At 48.1% G+C, this 24,932-nt stretch overlaps 1 pseudogene; it reads left to right on the top strand.

Annotated features, from left to right (window-relative positions):
• Positions 1–1,322: 1,322 nt before the first annotated feature.
• On the top strand, positions 1,323–23,490 carry LOC149351590 (uncharacterized; annotated as a pseudogene).
• Positions 23,491–24,932: the final 1,442 nt, after the last annotated feature.

Below are 24,932 nucleotides of genomic sequence, written 5' to 3'. Positions count from 1 at the left end.
GCTGTCTTCTTTTCGTGCCGATTTGCTGCCGCCACTAACTGTGTTCGGAGAAATAATGCGCTGTCACATGCTTGAGCTGAGGATCAGAAGTGTTCCTCTTTTCCGTCTAATAAACAGTTGGTAGAGTGCCCATGTGTTGTCCTTCTTGTGCCGTTATCGTTGCGCGGCCGTTCATTTCAACAGTGTCACATTTAATTCCGCATGCATTAGTGCTGAAAAACGTAATAAAAACGCATTTAAGCAAGAACGCCCACATCCTTTATAAGCAGCACCAATCTGTACTCTGTCAAACCGAATGCCGCGAAAAAGTAAACGGCAGCAAGTTTGATTTGGTTTATTCGGGTTTAACGTCGCAAAGCGACTCAGGCTATGAGGCACGCCGTAGTGAAGGGCTCCGGAAATTTCGACCACCTGGGGTTGTTTAACGTGCACTGACAACGCACAGCACACGGGCCTCTAGAATTTCGCCTCCATCGAAATTCAGCCGCCGCGGCCGGGATCGAACCCGCGTCTTTCGGGTCAGCAGCCGAGCGCCGTAACTACTAAGCTAAACGGCAGCAAGGTTCATTCGATTTTCGTTCATACGCTTTGCAGTACACAGTTGTCGCGAAATGTGCATATGTATAACGTGTTCACAATCGTCCAATATTAAAAGAAATAACCACAATCGGTATGCTAAAGATTACAAAATGTGTTTAAAACATTGAAAATACGTGTAAGAGGGACATATAGTTATTTTCTCTGCAGCAGTTTTCCGTATTCAAGTTGAAACTTCACCCATCCTTTACTTTGCGAGGAAAAACTGTGCTGGCCACAATAGTGTGTTGTAAGATGGCTTCCAAGATGGCGACTTACATGCGTGGACCGCTTTGCTAGCTCAGCTTTACCCCCCTGCTCTTATCATCCGGACAACGCCAAACACACTTACCAGGAACAGTTGCACCTTGCTTCCTATCAATTCCAAGTCACTGAAAACGTTGCCAAGAGCTACAAACACCCAGATGCATCCACCGGCTGCCTCAATGTGAATAAGGGACACGTAGCGCTCCCGAAACGCCATTCTTTTTTCAGCATGGTCAGTGACCAGTGAACGTGATCAACAGTGATTCCTGACCAGACTGTGTGCCGTCAAACTGTAGACAATGTTCTTTGTGCCCCTCTTGAACATGGTCTTGAGAATCACACGCTGGCGAAAGTAAGTCTGTCAGAGGTGGGGAATCGCCAGGCGTCCATTCTATGTGGTGAGCTTCCCCGCACAACTGTCCCACAACAGGCGGCGTCCTTCTTTGTTTAGTAGTGTTGTTTTGTTTTTTGAAACAGACATGGCGCTACAAGTACCATGCAAAAAAGGACGAGGAGACTAAGTGCAGGCGCTAGGCAGCGAAGCCGTAGCTGCGCTGGCTCTCAAGGAAGGGCGGCGCCAGTGCCCACGTAGCGAGCGTCACGTACGGTGCGGGGGCCGCTCTGGCAGAGGCGACACAACTGATCGCCGTCTTCTCGATGGCTGGGATGGGACTTTTTAAATCAGTGTGGTGCAGCTAATCATTAAAGAAACGTACAAAAAAAAAAAACACGCTTTCATCTTCACAGTATCCACATTCTGGTGCAGGCTAGCTTTGTTCTCCATAGCCCTGTCCACATTTTTGCTGTATAAATAAATCACGAGAACCTCTTCAGTTTTCTTTTGTGCTACTTGCCGTGTGTATCATATGGATGAGCAGAACGACCATGAAACGTGCAGATACTGGTGCACGTCCAGAGTGGAGATTCTACAACGAAGATGCCAGTGACTAAGCAAGACAGTTAAAACGCGGAAACTTCCGAATGGCCGGCGCACTTTGAAGCAAAGGAATGTGTGATAGTTTAATAGATTTTAAAAAGACTCTGGCGATAACTTTTGTCATGTGTTGTCTCAGTGTTTGTATATGCTCTAAAACAGGCAACAAACATACAAGGACCGCTGCGGCGGCTGGATCCTGCTTCCGGCCACCGAGCGTGGTAGATGTGGGCATTATGTGGTCCGACGGAGCGGTTTGAGTGGCCCAGCCGGGCCACGGTAATAGGAATACCGAAACGTCCACCGAGGACTATCAACTGATCCTACCGCATCTGCCAACAGGTCCTAGTGTTTTGCATACTGTTTTTTTTTGCACGGCGACGTCAGAGCCAGGTTATAACGCGTTGTAAACTTTCTTGACGCTCTCCAGCGGCTATCATTGCTGCCGGAAGTGGTCACCCTTGGGGCATATCAGATGAATCATATATGGGCTGTAACGTTTGCAGCGAAGAAGCCAAAACTAAAATTCTACAGGCGAACGCTTTGAACGTCAAGGACCACCGGTGTGCGGTAATTGACGCTTGCAAACAAGACGTCAGGTTGAAGCTGTTCTGACTGCTACAAAGTGTGTGCGATGACGACGTGATGACAGCTTAGGCGGCTTTCGGAAAGGCAACAGATATAGCTCGGGACAAGTGGAAAGTGAAAGGCTGCGTCGATAACTCTTTTATTAAGCGTGTAGGGTCTGCTCGCGGGCAGGTCAAATCTCGCGCCGCTCACCGCGGGTAGCCTCGGACCCCTTCATCCCGAGTGGTGGGGCGGGGGGAGCGAGGCTAGGAGAAAGCCTTCATAAGGCGCGACCGGGAAGGCTCTCGCTCTCTCGGACCTGCTCTCCCGACACCTGACCCCGCTGCCCCAACGACGACCGACCTGCCATGTGAGAATAAACCGTTTCGTACAAAGACCTGCCTCGAGTGACTGCCTGTGCGGCCCCGCGCAGAGGAATCGCCCACAAGCGCTCGCTGACTTTGAAGCTGAAGGTGGGCGTAACTATTGAAGACCTACCAACCAGCTGCATGTAGGAGAGGACGTCGCACTCGTCCATGTTCCTGGACCGTGTGCCGCGTTGCGGGCTCTGTAGTCGCTACGGCTATGAAGGTGGCCAGTGCGTTCGAACTTATGCTATCGTTGCCGGCCCAGTGCGTAAGGACGGTCGCCGAAGAGCACATTATGGACGAAGCCGACGCTGTGGAGGCTACCGGTGAAAGGCAGGAAGACGCAGCACCAAAATGCACGGCCTCCGAGAACATCTTGCCGCCTGAAGGACTTGGCGCTTCCATCAGCGTCGAGTCACCTTAGCCCGACACTATGGCTGAGGTCGTGGCTGGAAGAGAAATTGACCAGGTAAAGACTGCACCGTTTGAGGCAACTCGACAGCAGACTGAAGAGAAGGACAGAGACACCGAGATGCCTGCAGTCTCGAGTTTGCCGGCTGAGAGGACACACGACGAGACTGATGACGGGGCGATGAGGCTTGATGAGGCGGACCGGGAGGAGCCTCTTCCGAAGGCGCCTCCTGTTCGACGTGCTCCCTTCAAGCTCAAACTAAATGTGCCGCCAGATCGTAAGACTTCGTTAGCGTTTGCTCCCCCTTAGCAAAGGCGCTGTTTGCGGTCGTCCCTGTGGAAGACCGGTCTGCGATCAGGTTCTGTGCTGAGGGGAATACTCCACTTTTCAGTCAAGACGGACGTGAGGGGGTCAAAATTATCTGCAGCTCTCTACTACGGCGTCCCTAATAACTATAGCCACTTTGGGACGTTAAACCACTAGAAACGAAGTATGAACAGTCTGAGCTTCATCTGTAGGCTGAAGAGACGAATGCTCAGGCATAGCTTTTTTCTTCATTCCTATCTCATTCGATAATTATAGAATTTCTTCACTGGATTGTGCAGGTTAGGGGCATAGCTCAGTCCATGAGCTGTTTTAGCAACCGTCAAGTTACGCTGTTCAGTGGGAAGAATTTAAGCCGTTCGTCAAAATGAGGGAAATTGAAACAAGCAGTGTTATAAGATTTGAAGAAAAGCAGAATGAAATCCAGCTCCGTGAGCAGCTTGGGCTAGAAAGCACTCAGCCAGGAACTTGTTTTAAAGAAATAATACAAAAGTGCAATTGGAAAAAATAGACACAGATAAGTACAGAGCAGCGGTGGTGCGCGCACGCGCCGAGAAACTGTGGGCAGGGGAATCGCCAACAAAACGAGCATTAGGCGATGAAAAAAGGTACGCTTGTCAAAAAGAAATACGCCAGATACAAAACGGTGACGAGGTATCGGCCGATAGCGTCATTATCAAGGGCGTAATCAGAGGCCATTTCAGTGACACGCGCGAAGGGCGGAGGGCAGTTTCCATAACGATTTTCTACCGTTTAGGCCAAGGCTCGACGATGAAGTCAGAATTCGTCTTGAACAGCCAATAACCGTTAAAGAACTAGTGGAAGCAATAGATCAACTGCCATTGGGCAAATCACCCGGTCCTGATGGTTTAGGAGCCGACTTTTACAAATATTTCAAGTCAGAAATCGCCCAAATTGTGATGAAAGTTATTGTCGAAGCGTACGAGAAAAAGCGTACGCCATTGTCATTCACAACGTCGCACACTGTACTCATACCGAAGTTTGCTGAGGCAGAAAAACGTCTGTTGGTGGGGTCTTATCACCCGATAAGCCTCACCAACGTAGATTATAAGATATTCATGAAGATTCTGGGAAAGCGAATTCAGGGCGTCATAACCATGCTAGTGGGGAGTCATCAAACTTGCGGTATCAAGGGTCGGAGCATCGCCACTAATACACTAATATACACATAGCGCGAAGTGTGCTTGAATGCTGCGATGCACTAGGCGACATGGTGGCAATGATGCAGCTAGATCTCGCAAAGGCCTTTGACCGTGTATCTCATGAGGTTCTGTTCAGCTTGCTAGATCAGGCTAATGTGGGCTGTGTAATAACGGAGGGCGTACGAATGGCGTACGCGAACTGCACAACGCGCGTCATTGTTAATGGGGAGCTGACTGAAAGCCTACACGTACGATCTTCAGTGAGGCAGGGATGTCCTTCGTCACCCCTCTTGTTCGCAATCTATCTTGAGCCCCTTTGTCTGGCTATACTAAACTCTGAGCTGAGTGTATAACTGGCTTCAGGTTACTGTCAGCGCATGTAAAAATCTTAGCTTATGCTGACGACATCGCCGTGTTCTGCTCAAGTAAACAGAGTATCTGTGAAGCCACGGCTGTTGTTGAGAAGTTTTGCAAATGCACCGGGGCGCAAATAAATTGCGAGAAGAGTTATGGATTCTGGCATGGTGACTGGGAGGAAACGCCACACTATTACTCCCGTCTTCGGTGGGCCAAACTCCGACGACGTATCTTGGAGTACCGCTGAACTCTTATAGCAACCACGAACCATACTGGAATGAACAGGTGGCAATGGCAAAGGAAAGTGCCAGTGGGTGGCAGGGGCGACCACTATAAATGTTCTCGCGCGCCACTGTGTGTAACCTGTTCCTCATCTCCAAGATATGGTATGTCATGAATGTGTTGAGCGCCTCGCGGATCAATATTCAAAGGATTCATCGGGTTTTTGCTGTATTTATTTGGGCGTCGACATGGGAAAGAACTAGTCGAACAAACTTATTCTTGCCCGTGAAGAGAGGAGGTCTCGGTCTTGTTCATTTATTTCTACGACAAATCGTGTCCCGCTTTATGTTTCTTCGCGACCAGAACGTTATTTTTCTTCGCACGGTTATGCAAGTTCGTTTATGTCGATTGCTACCAGGAGTTGTAGTATGCTCTGTTGAAAACATGCGTGGTACAGTGAGAGGTTATCTGCGTGACGTTGTGCTTGCGTACAGAATGTTACAAGTGCGATTTTCAATGCAGTACCTCTCCAATGTCACTAGAAAAAATCTGTATAAAGATTTAATTGAATCAATGCTCCCTGTACCAATTTACCGATTCTCAAACTGCGGAGGCCCAGGAGCAGATGTGCTCAAAAGGGTTAAAAGAATGCCAGTTTACCCATCTTTGAAAACTTTCTTCTTCAAACTTCACACCGGAAGACTGTCGGTCAAAACATGGAAGCATGATAAAGGACTCTTTGTCCCCTGGTCAACAGATTGTGTTCTATGTAAAAAACTTGAAACAATAGATCACGTGTTTTTAGATTGTTGGGATGCGTTTTTCTTCTGGGATGTGCTTCAAAGAACCTTAAAGAAAGATTTGCCGCTACACCCGCATGGCATCAGGTTCTTACCGGTAGGAAAACAGGACATCCTTTATGACACTATTTTGCTCCTTGGCCTCCATAGTTTAAGGAAAACAAGGACACAATTCAACCGTGCAGAAGTAGTTGTGAGATCTCCACGCGAGCAATTTTATTGAAGGTGTCATACGTCTGAGGGAAGTGTATCAGGCACTGCCTGATCAGCCAACTTGGTTAAATGTGCTGGATGACTTGGTTGAACTGAAAAAAAATTAACCTGCCGTGTAAGTGCAAGTGTTGCTGACATGTTTTACTTCTTTGTACCCGTTGTGAAAATGCAATAAAAAAAAAAGAAGGGGCATAGCTCAGTGGTAGAGCTTTCGACTGCACATAGACTCTTCACCTGTTCAAATCCGGGTGTCCCCGTCTTCTTCTTTTTTTTTTTGTTCGAGATCTGGAGTTTTTTTTCCTCCCGTTTCTCTAATTCCGCACCCTCGTGGCAACATCCTCCCGGACACTGAATTCATCAGTCGGATGCAAAATTTGTTCTGTGGGAGTGGTTTCAGGTGCTTGGCAGGGCTCGGTACCAGAATGGCCAATTTAATGTCGTCATGGCATTGTCATCATCAGCCAAGTGACTGGCTTCAGGTCACAGGCCTCCTTCAAAGATTTTTGTCCTTCGCAAGCCGCAGACAACATGTCCCAATAAATTTTCTTAAGCTGTACTCGGCCGTATTCGCATTTCCATACCTGGGTTTCTGCCACCCCTTGCCGTTTTTTTTTTTTACGGAATCTATGCTTAGTCTAAAACATCATCGGGTACGCGTTCTGTGCACTGCACATCCGGTGAAAGTATGGTGCCTCTTGCTCTCGTCTGCTAGGCTACCCTAAACTCTAGTTTTTTTTCTATGACATAAGCTGTCGTCTTTCTGTCTCTTCGCGTTACCTCTATCAATAGTTTGTCTATCTACCCTCATCTGATTTGAAGCGCTTTCGTCAGCATTCACCTTTTGGGGCTCTAGGTGTATACTGGTGGGACACGTCTGTCATATACTGTAACTTGGGGGTGTATATATGAGTTCCTACTCACAACTTGAGAGTTCCTAATAAATGCACCCGAACCTTTTTTATTGTCGTGGTAATTTACTTTTCTCGGTCCGGATGTGTCTTCACTACTTTGCTCCGAAAGATGTACTTCGTTATTACTTTCAGAGCCTTAGTATCTATTGCAATATGTTGATTTATTTCCTGACTATAAGCCACGAGTAAAGCTAAACTTTTTAGGCCATTACACATGCGTTGCGATTCAACCCTGGAGTTAGATGACAGAGAAATAGCATTAGTAAAGCCGACATTACTAAGGTGCTGATGTATAATTCGTATACTGCGTTATTTCCAATTCAGCCTCAGCACATGCCGCGAATAACAGCGGACAGATTGTGGCGCTTTGTCTGACGTCCTTACAGAATGATATTCTTTCGGTCATGCTGCAGAGGAGCTACGGTCACTGTTAGGTTGGTCTAGCCCCTTAAAAATTTAGCGATAAGAGGGAAAGTAGGGTTTAAATGATCTCGCTGTAGAAAAGATATTCCGTTATAACCGAAGACAAAGACCTTAGTGTTCAAGGGATGAATCATAATCTTCTAGATATAAATAACGGAGTGCGAAACAGAAAGAGGTGGTAAGATAGCCAGGCAGAATACCAGTAAGCTGTCTCAGGAGGCGAAGGATATGATTAAGAAAAGCTAGGGCATAAAAGTCTCTAACCCAAAAGTCAGAATACGCCGAGCTTTAACAGTTAACTGAGATATATTCCTTATATTGAGATTCCTTATAACAGGAACTAAGATGAGGTAGTATAACCTGGGAACAATCCAGCATGTTGTAAAGAATGGAGGTAGCCTAAAAGCGCTCAGAAGGAAATTAGGCATAGGCAAACCTCGGATGTATGCGCTTAGAGACATAGGGACAATGTCATAACCAAAAAATGGTACGAATTTAACGTAACCAGATTAGACGTGGGAAAGCAAGTGTTCATTCTTCAACTGGAGGGGACATTTAAGCTCCGCCTTAAGGGTATGGCGCGATATATTTAGTGAGTTAATGCCCATATATGCAGAATAGGTCATTCTCTGCATAACGTTCATAGGTGGTGGCGAATACCCATACCACTACCAGCGAAGTGGAGCAACGTTTAAACAAGGCACCATTGCACTGGCATGAGGTTGTTTCTACTATAGCCAGCGCTAAGGATTGTGCGACCCATGTTTCTCTTTCCGAGCAACCTCTCGCACAGTTGACGCGAAGCTAATCTGAAATTACCCAAGCTTACCTAAGTTACTGTCCAAGCTTACCCAAGTAACTCGGGTAAGCTCGGGTAGTAACGCGGAGTAGTAGGCAACGGCACAAGATCGAAAGAACGATCGTACGCACGGTTACAGGATTCTTTGTCGGTGTTGCTGAGCGAATGACTGCTTTGGCACTAGTATGGGTATGATAGCTAAAGTAGCCGAGGACTCGTGCACAGATATATACAGTAGCCGAAGTAATCCTGACGATAAGGAAAGAGGGAGTAGTGCCGAGCAATTGGACACTCTGCCAGTAACCCAGAAGCAAGCAAAGAAACCATTAGAGCAATGTAAAGTGGGAAAACATCTGGTGTGGATCAGGTAACAGCAGATCTGTAGAATCACGACGGGGTGGCTGTGCTAGAAAAACTGGCCACCCTGTATACGCAACGATGACCTTGACCGTACCGCAATCTTGGAAGAGCTCTAACATATCTTAATCCATAAGAAAGGAGACGTCAAGGACTTCCAAAATTACAGTCCACTCCGCTGACTGCTCACTGCGTACAAGGCATTCATCGAGGTATACTCGATCATTGAACCAGGGAAACCCCAGACTTCAATCAACGAAAATACCAGGCCTTCGTAAAGGGTACTCGACAGTAGACCATATTCGTACTTTTGACCAGTTGATATAGAAATGCGTAGAATACAACCAAACCCTATATATAGCCTTGATGGGTTACGAGAAAGCACTTGTCTTAGTCGAAATCTCATCAGTCATGCAGGCATTACGGAATAAGGGTGTCGAGTCGCCGTACGTAAAAATACTGGAAGATATTTATAGCGGCTGCACAGAGACCATAGTCGTCCAAAATGAAACTAATAAAATTCCAATAAGGAGGTGTGTCAGGAAGGGAGAGACGATCTCTCCAATGCTATTCGACGTGTGTTCACAGTAGGTATTCAGAGACTTGGGTTGGTAACAGTTGGCGATAAGAGTTACTGGAGTATACCTTAGCAATCTGCGATTCGCTGATTACATTGCTTTGCTAAATAACTCATGGGCCGAATTTCAAAATATGATCGAGGACCTAGACCGGCAAAGTAGAACAGGCGTGGAGAGATGCTTCTAGAAAGCTCGAGTTGCGTCTTGCCAACCCGGCGCCGGTACGCGGGAGCGAAGTGGAGAGGGCATCCGTAGCTCGCACGAGTTTATGCGTTCTCCGTCGGCAATGAGTGAAATTTTCTCCACTGTTCAGCAACCGTCCACACCGCGCGCGAGCGTGATTACGTGCAGCAGCAGGCATATGTTGATCCTGTATACATCTCTGCTAATACGCCTCCACTGTGCTGAATCGCACTTAACATGCAACGAGAAAAATGAAAACCGAAAACGCGCTTAACGTTCGAGGGGACACTAGCGCCCGTTCTGGCAGCATGAGGCAGATTTGGGGCCACACACCACGCCTATAGATAGGTGCAAGACTAAAATGAGCTTTGGAGAGAGAAAGAGAGCGAGAGAGAGGGGGAGAGAGGGTTTATTTACAGGAAAGGCATAGAGGTTGGCCCGAAAAAAGAATATCTGGCCTGCTACTCTGCACTGGGGAACAGGAAGAGGAGAAAACAGAGGGTCAGGATGAGGGATGATGATGATGAGAGGAGGAAGATGAAAAAAACAAAGCACACTTGCTAACATTACAAACGCGAGTCGAATCCTGTATCGTTTAAAAAGAGTGAGAGCGCGCGCGTTGCCTGTAGAGTGATCGAACTGTCTGGCCAAGCGCCGAGGATCGAGTCCTCTGAGAGGGGCCTGTTTTCAAAAGACTGCAAAATAGATGCTAGCATGAGCCTTTCTCGTACATATGCTGGGCACGCCACTAAAACATGCTCTACAGTCTCTAGCACGCCACATATAGAAGAGTCCGGGGAGTCCGCTTGTCCAATTAAGTGCAAGTACTTGCGCATGAAGGCGACGTTTAAACCTAATCTATGTTTTGGGCATGCAATAGGGGGCGGTATTGTGGCTTTTTGCAGAAAGCTCTTCAATCTCTTAGGTCTAAGGAAAGAGCCGAGCAAGAGAGCGCGCTACATGCTGTCGCCATCACTGCCGCAGGATAATAGCTGGACGCCGCGAACATTAACCGTGGCAGTACTTCCGCTATGACCGGCAGCTGCAACTTTTGTTCATGTTGAATATCTTTTCCGTGTATATGCACTCTTCATAAATCTTCGCACTACACTTGCCACCTTTTCTTGAACCATTTGCAGCTGAAATGCCTGACTCCACTTCCAATGATCACCACAATTTCCCGGCAAATGACGTACAATGCCTAGCGCAGAACACGGCTCCTGCACACCATTCATAATTCAGTTCCAAATGTTCTTTTCCTGAGCAAGGCACACGCCTCTGGATTTGCTTCTCTTTGTAATCATAGCGTTGTAAAAAATGTTGAATTTAGCGCCAAGCACTTTGCAATGGCCTCCGCTGGGTGTGTTAGCGGGCACCATTTTCATGCTTTCTATTTGTTTCTGTGAGGACCGTCCGTCCCTTTTCTTTTTTTAACGAGCGAGGTTGTGCGTGTCTTTTCCCCCTATGCGAGAGTCGGTGTGCGAGAGCTGCGGCGGTGCGCGCTGTGCCCCGAAGCAGTGTTCCCGTTTTCGGAGGGTTAGCCTAGGCTCGGACGCGGGACCGCTCCCATCCCCGGCATTTCTTGGAAGGGAGGCTCTTGCACGTGTTCGTCCTTTCTCTGCGTATTTATGTGTTTTCTGAGCGTATCTGTGTGTTTGTAACTGTGAGAGTGTCAACTTTGACACAGAGCAGATCACCCTTTGTGCGGCCCAGAGTAGGAGCGGGAAAGGAGCGAGACGGTTTTGTACGGCAGTGTGTGTCCAAGCGTGTGCGCGAGTGGTACGTTCAGCGAAACGATGTTCTTAGAGTGTGTATAAGTAAGGCTTTGTACACTGTGTATATATTAAACTTCCATACTCTTAAGTGTAACTTATAGTCCGTCTTTCTATCTATATATATATATATATATTGTAGCGGATGAAATGGGTTTTATACAGGTGAAGGCTGGACGGAACACAGCTGGCCGCAAACAGCTCAGAGCCCAAATCAGTCAGCGCACGCCTCCCTCTTCTTCCTCCAAGTCCTCAGTAAGCCGCTACGCGGCGTAACAATTTCCCCGGGGCCGACGATTCTCGCCCTCGAGAAAGGCAGGCAGATCGACGCTGGCAGCGCTTCAAGCGGGCCACATGGACGACTTGTGTCGTCCATGTGGCCCGCTTGAAGCTGCTTGAAGCTTGAAGCTGTCACTGTTTCTTGAACCCACGGGACTTGTGGTGGTTTTTTTTGGGGCGCCATTTCTACGTCACGGCCCGTGAAATTGAAAACGAGAGCAATGGAGAAAGAAGGGTTTAATAATTTCTTCTGTGCGAAATAGGCCGTATTTCCATGTGGTTCTCGTATTCCTAAGGTACTGTGCATGGTCATTTCACCGACTAAAAAAAGTAGAGGTGCGTGAATAGTACTTTTCCGGCTTCGTACCGGATAGAATGCCAAGAGTTTTACGAATCCACTAGTGAAGAAACCGAATAGAGTACGAATATGCCAAACTATATCTAGGCTGTTATCATTTTATGTCCCACAGAAAGCATAGCGCAGTAATTACAGAGGACGAGGCGAGTACAGGAAAAGCGGTAGCTAGCACCATGGTTGATCGATGGAGGGAAGCCACGAAGCAAGGCCCAAACTGCAGGAGGGAGCATCTTCGTGTGAATGCCGAAGGAAGGGAGGTTTGCGAAAAGGGATAGCATTTTAAGTTCGGTAGAGAGGCGCTGGAAGTCCTAATGGAATACATTTACCTAGGGCAGCTACTGAAAGGAGACCTGGGCTACGACAGTGAAATAACTAGAAGAAAATGGATGGATGGAGCGCATATGACAGGTACTCTCTGATCATGACTGACAGCTTACCAGTAAACTTCAAGTGAAAAGTGTATAGCAGCTGTATGCTACCGGTACTCACCTATGGGGCAGAAACGTGGGGGCTAACGAAAAGAGTTCAGCATAATTTGAGGGCAACGCAGCAATCTCCGGAAAGAAAAATGATAGGTGTAAGGTTAAAAGACTGGAAGAGAGAAGAGTGGTTAAGGAAACAAATGCGAGTTGATGACATACTAGTCGAAATCAAGAAGAAGAAATGGGCATGGGCAGATCATGTAATGAGAAAGCAAGATAATGGATGATCGTTTACAGTAATGTTCAGGGTAGCAGGGAGCGGCAGAAAGGTGGGCGGAGAAGATTAGGAAGTTTGCGGCCACAAGGTGCCGCAGCTAGCGCAGGACAGGGATAATTGGAGAATATCAGAATCAGAATCAGTTTATCATAAACGCTGAATCACTGCGTACACATACATGATAAATACAGGAGGAGGTCCCAAAGTCAACGGCTGCAGAGATCTCCTTTTACAAACGTGCAAAAAATGATAACATAAAACAACAGTGGATAAAACTGAAAAATATTAATAAACTGATTTTTTAAACACGCAGAAATAAAAGATGATGTGACTGTAAACGAAACATAACTTGGGTAAATGTCATATATATGCTTGAATAAAGGAAAATAATTAAAGTGAGTGCTCCGTGTGCTCTCTCAAAGAAAAAAGTTGCTTATCGCGATTGAAGAAAAGGGCGAAAACTGCGTTTGAAAGCGTGAATGTTAGACTATTGCTTTGGACTAAATGGTAATGAATTGGACAAAAATGAGGCAGATAAATTTACTGTGAATTTACCGTGGCTAATTCTAGGCTTCGGTAGCAAGAATTGCTTTGGCGTGCGAAGCGGGCGATATTTCGTCGGGGAAATTGGATGCTATAAATTGTTATAGTGCGAAGTGATCTTTTCATGAACTTAAGATGGGAATGCCAAGGAAACAATGAATCGTGGGTCAGACTCCTAGAATGTTATGTGCCTCTAGTAAGGGTGCAGCACTGTATAAAGAGTTATTGAACGTAATAGCTGCGTACGGCTTTATTCTCTACGAGTTGTAGCGGTGATATGTGTGCTCTGTATAGTGTTTCCCCAAGAAGAAATGCAGTAGTTAACATCACAACGAATGAAAGCGTAGTATAGTGAAAAGAGCGTTTTTAAATAATTAATTACTTAAATTGGAGATGCCTTTGTTCTGCAGTGGGCATAACTAGACTGAGGGAGATTCTTATTCAGCTGATGAAGGAAATAAATCTTGTTGAAATGGAATAATTTCGATGCTTAGGATCTGGTTACAGGTATCACATCTCGATATTGCATTACATTGCAAAATATTGCATTACATATTACGCAACTAACGTGCTTCATTGCGACGTGTGACAGATACCGATAGTCCTTCATTTCTTATCCCCAGAAGGCATTTCTTCATGATTCGCTAGCAGGCCGATCTGGCCTTCTTTCCTTTCGCTTCTTAACTTCATTGCAAGTCGATGGCTTTCTCAGGAGCATGTTTTGAAGGGCTGCCCTCGGCTTCGGCAGGTAATGGGTTCGACACCCACTGATGGCCGAGTACCCACCTGTTTCCTGAAATGGGTGCAAGCTGCTTCCCGGCCTGGTGCTCGGCTTTCGGGAGCGCATGGCGTGAAACAGGTGCCTCAGCCCTATCACTGTGAGCTTGAACATGTCCTTCTCGGATAAAAAAAAGGCCACAGTCGGGATTTATTATCATTATTAGTAATTTATTCAAAAACGAAATATATAACGGAAGAAAATTGTTGCTAGCCGCGGCATATGGTATCGAAGCATGGAGCACCTCAGCTGCGGCTAGCGGAAATTACTAGTACAGTAAGCGTCACAAATAGACAGTGAGGGGGGAAAGAAAGATGAAGTGATAGAAAGAAAGAACAGCCGGGCTGTACCGTACAAAAAGGATTTCGGTCACTCGAGGGTACACTGTCCGTCGACGGTGCTTGGGGATTGCCCAAAGACCCTTTCCTGAAGCTTTTCACCGTACAGGAAAGCCGAGCTCCAGGCCGGAGGAAATATGGTACGCACTGCACAACCATTTGGTACCCGGCGAAGCTACTGAGAGAACCTGGCAACTCACGCATCCGAGGCCAATGATCAAACTACTCCGCAGCCGCTGCGAAGCTGGAAAAAGCGTTTTTAATCTTAGAGACATCGCATTTACGTATAGAAGTTTTTTTTTCTGTAAATATTGTATATGCGTCTGAAACTATGGAACACAATACAGTTTTCACACAGCGCACTGCAAGTACTGGACGCGCTACAGCCAGTTCTTTCAGTTCTACATTAGAAGACACCATGGCTCCCTGGAACTATCTTTTCCGAAGAAAGTCAAGCAAGCTTTTATTTTTCATTGGAATGCCCGCGGGCTCCAGTCCCGGATTTCAGATATTAGACACTATGTTTATGACAACCGCTTGCCCATTCTGGTTATCTGTCAACAGAATCTGCCCAACATTTTACGATTATCCGGCTATGAAGCGTTTACTTCTCCCACGCGCAACAGAACCAGCTAAGTCGTCGTCTACATTCGACGTGAACTTACATATATGCTCCATTCGGTTCCCCACACAACGACAACCAGTATCATCTCTTGTGCGAGTGACCTCTTTTCATTAACGAAAGACGTAAGCTGCGTTGCGCTCTCGACCGCTTTGATCTTCGCCCTTTCACAGAGGCCAAGATTCTCGGTCCGTGGCCACAACAGTCGACTGCCATCAAGGCTCACAAGGCGCTGTTTTGTTTTTTCCGAGAGAGTGCCTTGATTGATGGACTGTGACTTTGTCTCTCATTCCTTCTCTTTTCCTTCTATAACCCCCTCATTCCCTTCCCCAGTGCAGGGTAGCCAACCGGAAACCTTTCTGGTTAACATCCCTGCCTTTCCCCCTTTCTGTATCCCTCTCTCTCTCTCACCAAGGCGACACAGACAGTATTACATCACGTTTCGTCTACGCAGTATTCTTTTTTTTTTAATTTCTGCGAGCCATCGCATCGAAAACACTGCACAGCTAAGTAGTTTGTACCGCGGTTCCAAAAAACTATGGTATGCGGCTGCATCAACGTGCTTCATTTCTGCACAGCATGCGCCGCTTATCAGAGGAAACTCGGTGGCACAGATACTTTGTTGTGGCGGAGGTTGGTCAAGCAGTGACTGGAAGTAATGGCTTTTTGCCCAACTGATGAACACAGGCAGAAAACTCATGCCCAGGTGCCGAGTGAAGACGTGCATTGTTGACAGCACGAGCATGTCACGGCATCCTCACCGTAACATAGAAGGCGATTGCTGAAAAGCTCGTGAATAGGACGACGTTCACATCCGACCACAATTTTTCGAAAATACTTTTTTTCCCGGCGCGTTGGCTGTCCCGCACATACAATCCCCACAAGCGCTTTCTTACGCCGATCACTTTAAGTAATGTGGCAAGAACCACAAGCCTCACCATACAGACCTTTCGCTGTTTGCAAACAGTGTGACTTCAGGAAGCATGGTCTAGTACGTGAAACCTTTTATTTACTTCTCCTCACGGATGTCGTACGTGTAGCAAAACATTTTCTGAAGCCGAATGTTTCGCCGATCTAGTCGGCAACACGCCCTGCATGGATGGAAGCTGGGATATGTATATTTTTCAGCCTTATTTCATTCACTATTGTGACTGCATTCAAGATATGTTATGAAGTCGATCCGCCTCGTTAGTCCGTACTAGTCAGGAGAAAAAATTGCAGGCGGTTACCCGAAGAGTACGACGAGAAACCAGCGCTAGCTAGTCCATAAAAAAATTAACGCAGTGATGACTGCAAGCATTAGATACGACGATGGTGTTTTATGTTATAGGGGTGTTACAACGAGTTCTCTACGGTGTGATAAATGTGTGGAAAGGGACTTGAGAACCTTGTCACGCAGCTAGTTTGCGGGCAGCGTACCGGAACCTTCGTGCTGTGTTTGGTACGCCGCGCGTTTGTGGCTCTTGATTGTGGCATACGTGAAGCGCTCTGAGCACGACGTTCTGCCTTAGTTGCAATCCTGGACTTCGCGCAACACGACTGATGCGGCATCTCGCTGCTGGCGGTTTTTATCATCACAGTGGCGGCATATATTGCGCAATGGGACACGATGCCACGCAATCCTGTGACTTCTGCACGTGTTGCGGAGAGGAGTTTCGTGGCGTCTTGCTGCGACTGCCGCTGATGACCACAAAGTCAGCACGACCCAGGATACTCGACCAGTTTCTTGGATGGGGTGATCACGTGATCACTGGAAAGTGCGCTTCACCCTACGACGGAGAGAGATCGAGGCGCGATGCGTACGGGACGACGCCGCCACCGATGACTAGGCTAAACCGGGGATTGAAGTTAAAGCAGATAGGGCTGTAATAGGCTTCATGCAGTGCTTCTCTTTGCTGCTAGCCTGTCGCTGCAAGCCTACACGCAGGAAGCCTTTGATAAGTCCTTTCCACCCTTGAAGAAACAAAACAAATATTCCTGCTGCCGAAGTATGCTAACAAGTATGCTGCCCATACAGCTGAGGGTCGTTTTTACGCATTTGGTAGGATGCGGTATGCGAGATTGGTTTTTGGACGTCTTTTTCGTCGGTTCCTGCCATGATGTCCTCCATCTTTCGCAGCCATCAATAAGGAGAAAATTTCATTTCAGTCCTGAATTCTTGCGGCGCTGCTCTTGCCACCGACATTGGCGTATGCACAGAACGCTGCACTACTACGACGTGGGACGTGGGTGCTAGGGGGACAGAGCAACTTTAGATATCATGAACGGTGGACGGGTTGACCGGAGGAACATGCCTCTAGCCTGCAGTTCCACATTGGAGTAGGGAGAACTATAGAAAGAGGTAGAGAGTGAAGGTGGCAGGCGAAGATGACATAATACAATGAGCCACATGGATTGTCCACGACTTAACGCATGCAGTTATGAATAGGGCTAAAATTTTGCGGGCGACGTTTGCTTGTTGAGAAGGCGATTCCTCCAACAAGTGCTTTGATATATGCTAATGCAGAGTGCCTTAAATTGTCTGCCTGTTATGTCGAGTGGATCGGCGAATAAATACTTCTTAGTGTCACCATGACTGTTCCTGAAGCTAGCTTCCCTTTCTATCTACTGAGCTTCGCGAATCTACCCACGCTCATCGGGATCTGAACTTCTCCAAGAAGCAACGGCTTTACATTATCGACTTGGAAGTTCCCGCGTTTGTCACTCTTCTGTTGGCGCTGTTTGATGCTGAGTCGCTGAGTGTTTAATTCCTCAGGTGCTGCGAGTTTAGTTTGGCTCACCGTGTCCCATTACTTTTGTCGGTATTTACATATGCGCATCACAGCTCACAGATAACAGTAAGCCATATGCGGCACAAATTAGTTCGCATAAGACCGCTGTGACGTTTGTGCGTTCGCTTCCAGGGATTTCAGAGCGGACACAAGTAGCTGAAATAAAACCCAGAAAGGGGATTTGTAACTCTGGATGCCACATGCACGCACCTGCCTGCAAAAAACGCTGGAACAGCGATTGAATTTTGATCAATTTTCAAAACCTTGAAAAGTGTTGACACTCGAAAAAAGGCATTCTTCATAAACATTTATTCCCAGTGGCACTGAAAAAAAAATATCGTGAAAAAAAGAGACATCCTCCAGCAAGACATTCGGGCATGCAAACTATCACTTTTGCGATTAAAGCACAGAAGAGTTTCCTAACTACACTTAAGTCCGTCACAGACGACGACACATGTTCAGTTCCTGACACCAGAAGGGCTTTCAGGGTCGCTGGTCACGCAGTGGAACTTTTTCCTTTCCTTTCTTCCGGCGACAGCAAGAGGACGGCTCGGTCCGGAGCACCTTCTTGGCCCTCGCGCCTCATGTCTACTGCTTTTTTTTATGGGCGAGAAAGGGTGCTATCCTTGGCATCAGCGGCCGTGTCCGTCTGGTTTACCTTCTTGGCCTTGAAATGGAGGACATCCGTGTCCATGGATGACGATCTCTTGACTCACCTCGTCGGTCCCCTGGCAGCCTTGTTAGATTCAGGGCCATCTTCCATTGGCTTTTTTTGAGCTTTGCATGAAATGACCGCCCCTTCTGGGCAGTCTTCTTCCGTCGCTGAAGCATGTCTCCGCCTCTTTCTTCTGTTTTCTCCCTGCGGGGCCGTTTCATTTATCTCAAGTTCCTGGAGGAGAGCGTGAACAATCTGGATATCGTCCATCTTCAATGCTGTGTTTCTCGGCCATTGGGGACCTGCCTCGTCCATCACAGTGCCACAAGCCCGTGGTGTTTCCATCAGAGAGATAACAAGTGCCTTCGGACTCTACTGACGCGCTTGTTTGTTCCTGTGAGCGGTCGATTTGAACAGCACGAGCTTACCAGCAAGTTCTCCGTGAGCGTCTCGTGACTTACAGAGTGGAACCTACCAGGTGTGCGTGGAAGCGTCTGGGAGGTCAAGGCAGTTGTGGAGTAGTGCTGACCAGGGAGTCGACTGCAGAAATATGACGCATTGCTCCAGCGGCTTTCGATCAGATGAGTAGACCCTTTTGAGAGTTCTGTGAAGCTGCAGAAAAGGGCCAGTACGGTGGAGGCGTCTAGCTCTGACACGGATCAAAAGTCGACGATGCCGCGGTAACAAAAACGAGGCCTTGTAAAGCGGGCGCCTGCGGGGCCAGTAGCGTTTCGCAAGCCTTCTTCTTCTAGCAGATCAATCGCGTGCGCCCAGGGAAGAATTTTTCATGGTTATTTCACATATGTAATGTAAGAGCATAGTATACATTACGTTGTAATGGGGCTAAATATCACAAGAACATGCCAAAAAAATTTTAGCAACGAAATCATACATGATGGTTAAAAGTCTTTGTGTCACAAGTCTAAAAAGAGAAAAGTGTCTAGGGCTACGGCAAGGTGATTAGACCACGATGCCAAGTACTTTCCCTTGTCTGAGCTTCATTATAGCTCTGGTCAACTATCCATTTGCCTGGTCATTGGCATGGTAAAATAAAAAATGACGTCTTAGGAGCGCTACGGTTGCCTTGTTCACTGTCAGGAAACCGGTGGACGCCTCCGGGTTGGGTATCCCCTTTCCACCACCGGGACTGTGAGAGAGAGAATAAATTTTTATGGTATTAAAGGAGACCAGAGCGGGTTGTGGCTGGGGTCTTCAGCTGAAGACTCCAGTAGCTTCCGCCGACGCTTTGGTGAAGGCGACTAGAACCTCCTGGTTTCTCCTCCTCCTCGTCTTCCGCCCCCTGGGTGAAGCCTGCTTCTGAAGAAAGAAGAAGTAATGACACATTAAAAGCTAAAGCAGCCGCTGTGCCGTATGCAGCATAAATCAGCGAGGTGCTTGCGCGTATTTTCCGCAAGCACAGTTTCAATATCGGGCATTTCCAACTCAGGAAGATACAGGTTGAGCTTGTTAACGTGAAGGACTAGCTCACTCGTGGCATGTTTCCTAGTTTCGTTTACGAAACTGACTGCGCCGGTTGTTCACCAGCGTATATAGCCCAAACAACATATTTTACGAGGCGCCTGGGGAGAACGCTGGAACGAAGTGCGAAACGAAAAAAATGGCTGAGGCTTAGCTAAGGTTAAGCCTAGTCAGATGCGAAGCATATTGATGGCTAGGCTTGGTAATACATGGCTTTCCTTGGTTGACGTTCATCCCGCTCTTCATCGGTCTCTGTGGCACGCTGAAGCTTTCGCTTCTCGTTCAAATCAGCCCTGCTTCTAGGCGGCATCCCAACACCTGGCCGCCTCGTAAGTGCCCGGAGAGCGAGGCAAGCTCAGCTTTATACCGCTGCTGTAGCGTCACGTGGTCAGCTGCAGCGCCTCTGATGTGGAGCCTCCACCACCGCGGCCGACCGCGCGAGCCGGCAGCCCATCTCTCCTCTGCTGTGACGTCATGTTGTCACGTGGTCGGCCGCCGCGCCTCTGATGTGGAGCCTCCACCGTCGCGGCCGACCGCGCGAGCCGGCAGCCCATCTCTCCTCTGCTGTGACGTCATGTTGCCACGTGGTGTCACGTGGTGTCACGTGGTCACGCTAAAGGTCAATGGTAGCTCCACCGCCGCGCTCGACGGGCTGTAGTGTAGCTCTAGTAATATGCTTCGCATGAAAATAACAACGAACGCAATCGCCGAGTTTGGACAGATAGTGGCCGCGAGATTAACTGGGACGAAGCGACGATTTTGACAACGGAAAAGAACGTGTCAGCCCACCGAAACCTCGAGTCTCTTATCATCAGGAGAACGCCTAACACACTTAGCAGGAACAATTGCACCTTGCTTTCTATCAATTCCAAGTCACTGAATACGTTGCCAAAACCTACAGAAACCCAACTGCGCCCGCCGGCTGCCTCATTGTGAACAAAGGAGACGTAGCGGTCCCGAGACGCCAGTCTTTTTTTCAGCATGGCCGGTGACGAGTGAACTTGATCAACCATGTTTTCTGACCAGGGGGTGTGCCGTCAAACCGTCCACTATATTCTTTGTGCCCCTCTTGGACATGGTCTTGAGAATCACACGCTGGCGAAAGTAAGTCTGTCAGAGGTGGGGAATCGCCAGGCGTCCAATCCGTGGGGTTGAGCTTCCCCGCAGAACGACACCATCACAACAGGCGGCGTCCTTCTTTGCTTACTAACATTTGTTGCCGGGCTAGTTGGTTTTGCGTTTCTGAAAAAGGCATGGGTCTACAAGACAAAGGACGAGGAGACAGAGGACAGGCTCTGGCCAGCGCAACCGTAGCAGCGCTGGCTAGCAAAGAAGGGCGGCACCTGTGCCCACGTAGCGAACGCTACGTACGGTGCGATCGCCACGACGGCAAAGACGACACAACGGATCGCCATTTTCTGTTCCAAGTCACTGAAAACGTTGGAAAGAGCTACAAACAGCCAGATGCGTGCACCGGCTGCCTCGCATTGAATAAGGGAGACTCAGCGCTTCCGAAACGCTATTCTTTTTTGAGCATGGTCAGTGACCAATGAACGTGATCAACAGTGATTCCTGACCAGACGGTGTGCTGTCAAGCCATCGACAATGTTCTTTGTGCCCCTCTTGAACATGGTCGTGAGAATCACACGCCAGCGAAAGTAAGTCTGTCAGAGGTGGGGTTTCGCCAGGCATCCATTCCATGTGGTTGGGCTTCCCCGCACAACGGTCCACAACAGGCCATGTTCTTCTTTGTTTAGTAGTGTGGTTTGCGTTTTTGAAAATGACATGGATCTACAAGTATCACGCACAAAAGGACGAGGAGACTAAGTGCAGTCGCTAGGCAGCGAAGCCGTAGCTGCGCTGGTTATGAAGGAGCCTGTGCCCACGTAGCGAGCGTCACGTACGGTGCGAGCGCTACTCCGGCAAAGGCGACGCAGCTGATCGCCATCTTCTGGATGGCTGGGACGGGACTTTTTTGAATCAGTGTGTTGCAGCTAATCATTAAAAAACATATAAAAAAAAACACGCCTTTCATCTTCACTGTATCCGCATTCTGGTGCAGGCTACCTTTGTTCTCCATAGCCCTGTCCACATTTTTGCTGTATAAATAAATCACGAGAACCTCTTCAGTTTTCTTTTGTGCTACTTGCCGTGTGTATCATATGGATGAGCAGAACGACCATGAAACGTGCTCATACTGGTGCACGTCCAGAGTGGAGATTCTGCAACGAAGATGCCAGTGACTAAGCAAGACAGTTAAAACGCGGAAACTTCCGAATGGCCGGCGCACTTTGAAGCAAGGGAATGTGTCATAGTTTAATTGATTTTAAAAAGACTCTGGCGATAACTTTTGTCATGTGTTGTCTCAGTGTTTGTATATGCTGTAAAGTAGGCAAAAATATAAAAAGGCCGCTGCGGTGGCTGGATTCTTCCGGCCATCGAGCGTGGCGGACGTGTGCGTCATGTGCTCCGTCGGAGCGGTTTGAGCGGCCCGGCCGGGCCTTGGCAGGCCGATTCACACGACGGACCGTTCGCCCGCGGCCCGCGCACTACGTGTTCATGCGTCAGCACTTTGAGAGGCGCGCTGTCGGCCGCCATCCATCCAGCCATCCAGCGCGCCTCTCAATGTGCTGACGCATGAACACGTAGTGCGCGGGCCGCGGACGAACGGTCCGTCGTGTGAATCGGCCTTCGAAAAGTCCGCCGAGGACTATCAACTGATCCTACCGCATCTGCCAACAGGTCCGAGTGTTTTGCATACTGTTTTTTTGCATGGCGACGTCAGAGCCAGGTCGTAACGCGTTGAAAACTTTCGTGACGCTCTCGAGCGGCTATCATTGCTGCCGGAAGTGGCCACCCTCGGGGCTTATCAGTTGAATCCTCTGTGGGCTCTAAATTTTGCAGCGAGGAAGCTAAAACCAAAATTCTACAGGCGGAAGCTTTCAACGTCACAGATCACCGGTGTGTGGCAACCGACGCTTGCCAAGGAGGCGTCATTATGAAGCTGTTCTGACCGCTACATGGCGTGCGTGATGACGACGTGAAGACAGCTTAGGCGGCTTTCGGAAAGGTGACAGATATAGCGCGGGACTAGTGGAAAGTGATAGGCTGCGTCGATAAGTTGTCTATTATGCGCTTGGTGATTTGGAAGCTGAAGGTGGGCGTAACTATTGAAGACCTACCAGCCAGCTTCGGGTTGGAGAGGACATCGCACTCGTCCATGTTCCTGGCAGAGCTCCGCTCTGCCTCCTGCGCCGAGGCACAGGACACATACACCCCCCGTCAAAAGTATACAGCCCAAGGGGTTTGCTTGCGAGACCTACAGCGTGCCTCGTTATATACTCTCGGAAACCATAATCTTTCGAAAGATGAATGCCTTCGAATCCTCAATCTTCCCAAGCTCTGGACAGCTAGATGTGACAGGGAGCCCCGCTAAAGAGCTTAGAAGCATACCCCTTGGGCTGTATACTTTTGACGGGGACTGTACGTAAAGAGTGTCGTGTGCCACGTTGCGGGCTCTGTAGTCGCTACGGCTATGAAGGTGGCCAGTGCGTTCGAACTTATGCTATCGTTGCCGGCCCAGTGCGTAAGGACGGTCGCCGAAGAGCACATTATGGACGAAGCCGACGCTGTGGAGGCTACCGGTGAAAGGCAGGAAGACGCAGCACCAAAATGCACGGCCTCCGAGAACATCTTGCCGCCTGAAGGACTTGGCGCTTCCATCAGCGTCGAGTCACCTTAGCCCGACACTATGGCTGAGGTCGTGGCTGGAAGAGAAATTGACCAGGTAAAGACTGCACCGTTTGAGGCAACTCGACAGCAGACTGAAGAGAAGGACAGAGACACCGAGATGCCTGCAGTCTCGAGTTTGCCGGCTGAGAGGACACACGACGAGACTGATGACGGGGCGACGAAGCTTGATGAGGCGGACCGGGAGAAGCCTGTTCCGAAGGCGCCTCCTGTTCGACGTGCTCCCTTCAAGCTCAAACTAAAAGTGCCGCCGGATCGTAAGACTTCGTTAGCGTTTGCTCCGCCTTAGCGAAGGCGCTGTTTTCGGTCGTCCCTGTGGAAGACCGGTCTGTGATCGGGTACTGTGCTGAGGGGAACACTCCACTTTGTAGTCAAGGCGGACTCTCGTGGATACCACGCATGAGATCGAAACACTCAGTTGTCTGCGTTGCGATGTGAGTACGGTAGCGGGTTTTTCTAATCTTTCTGATGGCTACTCAATTCATATCAAGTTTGCGCATAGCTACATTAAATGCAAGAGGCTCTCTGAGCAAAGATGGCAAAACGAGCTTAATCGCTTGCTGCTCGAAAATGAAATCAATTTGTTGGCTGTTCAAGAAACTAAAATTGAAAGTCATGAGCTGACAGATACAATGACAGAAGTATACCGCACGAGAATCAGTGTCTGCGTATGCCATGCAACTGACAAGTCAGGAGGATGCCTCATTCTCATTCGAAATTGTAAAAGGTTTGTTGAATCTGATCTCCTGTGAAAGCGGCCGCATTGTAGTATGTGACTTTAGCTATGCTAAAAAATTGAGTGGCGAGCTGTTTGTGTATACGCACCGAATAGAATGTCTGAACGGGAAGCGTTTTTTCGCCGCGTGAAACGTTTAGTGCTGCTTAAAAAGCGTGTTCTGCTTGGTGATTTCTACTGTGTGTGCAGAACAATCGATAAAACAACAAACCGGAATGTTCGTGACATGAGTGCCGAGCCGTTGAATGAGATGGTTAATGAGGCAGACCTAGAAGGTGTTCGAATCATACTGCAGAATGGAGGACAAACAGAGTACTCGCATTTTCAGTCCAATAGTCTTGCTAGGTCAGACAGAATTCACCTACTTGTTGAGTGCGCGCCTTTGTGTTCCCAGTACCAAACAGTACACGCCAGCGTCAGTGATCACTCTTTAGTCATTGTTACGCTTGGGGTGCTTAAAAGAATTCTATGTTCTGCTGGGACCTGTAGAAACTTAATGACAATTTGTTGCCTGACGAAGAGTTCACCAGCAAGGCTTAAGGTCTAATAAAAAATTTGTTAGCAAAAGAGTAAAATTTTACAGAAACATGGGGAAATTTAAATGTGATATTAAAATGGTTGCCATAGAACGAGCATGTGCCTTAAAGCGAAAAGGAAAGCAGCAAGAGAGGGAACTTCAGATTGATCATGATTACATG

This window comes from Amblyomma mixtum, chromosome 3, assembly GCF_055824585.1.
Source record: "Amblyomma mixtum isolate Tamu chromosome 3, ASM5582458v1, whole genome shotgun sequence".
Classification (NCBI taxonomy): Eukaryota; Metazoa; Arthropoda; class Arachnida; order Ixodida; family Ixodidae; genus Amblyomma; species Amblyomma mixtum.
This window is presented reverse-complemented; position numbering and strand designations above follow the sequence as displayed.